Here is a 3,788-nt window from a genome sequence, read left to right as displayed (position 1 = left end):
ACTGTAATAGCAATACTGAAAGAACGACTCTATATCGCCACCTACTGTATCAGTATGACATGAGCATTCCGCCGCTTGTGCCAGTTGCAGTGCATTGAGAGGAATTAAGAGGAATACAAAGTGAGCGCTGGTTGTTCAAACTTAATATAATAATGCACGAACCAACCAGATCTGATTTCGTTTTAAACCAGTAAAATATAGAATATAAAAAGACAGTAATGTGCGCGTACCCGTGGTCCCACTTTCCTGTGTTTGGGTGTGCCAGTGTTTGTTCCTGACAGAGGCGGAGTGGAGAAAGAGACATGTCAAATTTAACCTGAGTCATCATGAACACAGTGCCCCAAATGACTCCGGCATTTTGCAATTCAATCATTACGCAAAACAGGGACCCATGGACCTGTTCTTACATAGAGATTAAAGCTAAAGGCTGGTAAATCACTTTGTTATAATGTTTTGCACTCCTGAAGCACGGATTTAAGGTGCCCAATAAAGATTTTAGTGGTCCAAATGCCATAGGCCACTGGTTGCTTCAAGCCCCAGAGTGTTGTGTCCCTGATACAAATGTGATCCTATGTGGTGTGTAGCTGGGGGACCACCACAACAAGAAATCACTGTCATAATAAAATAGGTTTTACCACCTACTCAGGTTTGCGGTTGGTGCAATTCACTGTGCGAAACCTAGGAAACACCCTGGACAGGTTGCCAGTCCATGATAGGGCAAACACACTCTCACACACTCTGACCTAGAGCAATTTTGTATCTCCAATTAAGCTGATCGCATGTCTTTGGACTGTGGGAGAAAACTGGAGTTCCCGGAGGAAACCCACACATGGTGAGAACATGCAAACTCCAAACTAAAAGGACCTGGACTGCTCCAAAAGGGAATCAAGCCCAGAACCTACTGGGCTATCCAACGAGCCACCCTGCCGCTCAAGCAGTTTAAAAAAAGCCACTCAGACTTTTCATTGTTTATTGTTTGATACTTTTTGTATGGTGAATAAGTGATTTTTGAATAAGTGACACAATAATTAACACTGTAACAATATCTGTTTATTGTTTCCTCGTTTCAACATGTAATGTTACAGCTTTTTAAAGTAAGTGGGTTATGGGTTATGTAAACTGTTTCATTTTTCTACGTATAACTTTTCTTTATTCACTGTCCACTTGGGAACCATATCAAAATGGAAAGGTCATGTGACAATACCAGACTTGGCTTCATTATGTTATCCAAATTAAAGATAAATTCTTTATGTGAGCCCAGATCTGTGATGGCAGCCAACCTTTTCCATACTATTAGAAACGTTGATCCAAAACACTGGCTATTTTGAAAAAATTGTTTTCAACAATCTAACAACTACACTTTTGATATACAAATAATAATAATAATACATTTAATTTGTAACGCACTTTACATTTGTGTACATACTAGTACTGTGTTAATACTGGGCTCTTGTGTGGCACAGCAGTAAAATATGCTAGCCCACTACTGCTGAGATCAAGGGATCTGGGGTTTGAGGCATATGCATGAACATAATTGGCTAATTTCCAAGGAGTGCCAGGATCAAATAAGGAGAATTGCATCAGGAAGGGTATCCAGTGTATAAACCTGTGCCAAGCCTGGTTTGCTGACCAGATCTGCTTTGAGGTACTCAAAAGAAAAAAAATATACAAATGCATGGTACCAAGTTTTGTTTTGCCACCATTTTAACCTACCTGTTCAAGATAAAACAGTTCCAGACAATTATTCCTGTTTTATCAAAACCAGATCCATCAGGTTCAGTGTTGCTCCATTTTGGACTTTGAGTAGCGTGCATAGGTTATGTTTTTTCCTGCTCCTGCACACCTGATCTAACTTATTAATTAACAAGCAGAAAGCAGCCAGAAAAACAGGGTATAGGATAATCATAGATCAAAATTGAGAAACATTGGTCTGGCAGAGTGCCAGATAATTACATATGATTTATTACAGCAGAGAATGTTTCCAGTTCAGGAGTCCAATGCTGGTGTGCTTTACCTCACTCCAGCCAACACTTGGTATCTGGTGACTATAGTCTTGTGTGCAGCTGCTCATCCATTCAAACCCAATCCATTATTTTTTTAACAAACAGTTGTGCTGACACTGCATCCAGAGGCACTTTGGAACTGTGCAAACATGATCTTTGACTGCAGCTTTACAACCAAATACATATTTACATATACTAATTCATTTCATGCTATAAACATGTTATGTTCAAATAAAAAATTACAGAAGAGCAGAAGTTACTGAAGAGATTTATTTCACATTAAATTAGTTGAATAGGCCCACCATGAACAGATTGATGGTAAATGACTTTCTAGATCTTTTTGTGTTCACAACTAGGATGGTGCAGCGTTTGCCATTTTTTTTGCTAATTTTGCAATGGCTCAATTTTTTTTACAAGCTATCAAAGCTTCAAATAGTACATGTAATCTGACAATACTGCCAACACAAAAGGAACCAAATGATAGCCATTGATGTACAATGCATGTCACATCACTATAGAACTTAAGGAAAACAAAGAGCCTCAAAGCTGCTCATGGCTGATTCAGTAACATCTCCATCATGAGAATGAAAAGAAATCAGAATTATTGGTTACACTTTTGTTCATTTTAAGCTTTAGGTGCTATTTTAGGTAAAAATACAACACAATGTGGTTCATTGTCAGTAAATGTTACACTTCAGCTCAACAATCAGCCAGAAAACAAGAAAATAGTCAAGACAGTGCTGTAATAAAATATTTGCAGTCTGTAAACTTTCTTATATAAGCTTGATATAGCATAACCAAACCAAAAGAATATGTAGGGCATAGCTTAGGCATTTTGAATATTGTTACACCACAATGATGACATACCCCTACAGGTTTGTTAAATAATCCATTTGGTATTTAGGTTATTATTAAATTCATGTTTATTTAGATCCAGTTATTAAAATCTCATATGATCTTGCACTTGCATTTATAAATCTGTAAATTTATGCCAATCTAATGCTGGCAGCTAAAATTATATTTGAGAAGTGAAATAACTGAAGACCAATGTTTGTAAATGTATAATTAAAGAATTGTATATTACTAAACAGTGACTTGTATTTTCCAGTGCAAATAAAGCATACTGCATTATACACTGTTGTAAACATCAGAGCCCAAGATGCTGCAAACACTAGCTTACATTATCCCATTAAGGCAGGAATACTTAGCTTTTTGCTTCAACTATTACTTGTAGATTCAGCCCACTGTTTACATTTAAATAGGAAGACAAAATGATTCTTGGGATTAGTTGCACCAGCAGGACTTTACCAAGTCATTTTTAGAGGCTAAATGTGTCATACCTGAAACATTTTTTGCAGATCTTTGCACCAACCATGTTAGCCTAATTAATATATATATATATATTAAGCAGTCTGTACAAATTCCTATTAACAGGTAAGACAAACAACAAAATGAAACAACACCAAGTGACATGGAAACAAAACAGATAAATATCCATTGTCTAAATTCATGCTGACGTACCAGTATTATTAATCAGGTTATGATCACCAGCAATAGGAGGAAAATTGGAAAAGTTAGATCCACAAGGAATTTAAGCAAAGCAGATGAGACAAAAGAAGAAAACGTTTTTTGTTCTTAATAATCGATATGAATAAAAAGCTAAGGTTCTGCATATTTTATTTCAAACTCGCAAATTACAATGCTAAAACAAAATTCCTGTATGTGCAAATATTAGAATTTACTTATTATTTAAATGCTTGTTTGTTTGTTTATTGGGATTTTATC

Source organism: Trichomycterus rosablanca, chromosome 7, assembly GCF_030014385.1.
Source record: "Trichomycterus rosablanca isolate fTriRos1 chromosome 7, fTriRos1.hap1, whole genome shotgun sequence".
Classification (NCBI taxonomy): domain Eukaryota; kingdom Metazoa; phylum Chordata; class Actinopteri; order Siluriformes; family Trichomycteridae; genus Trichomycterus; species Trichomycterus rosablanca.
This window is presented reverse-complemented; position numbering follows the sequence as displayed.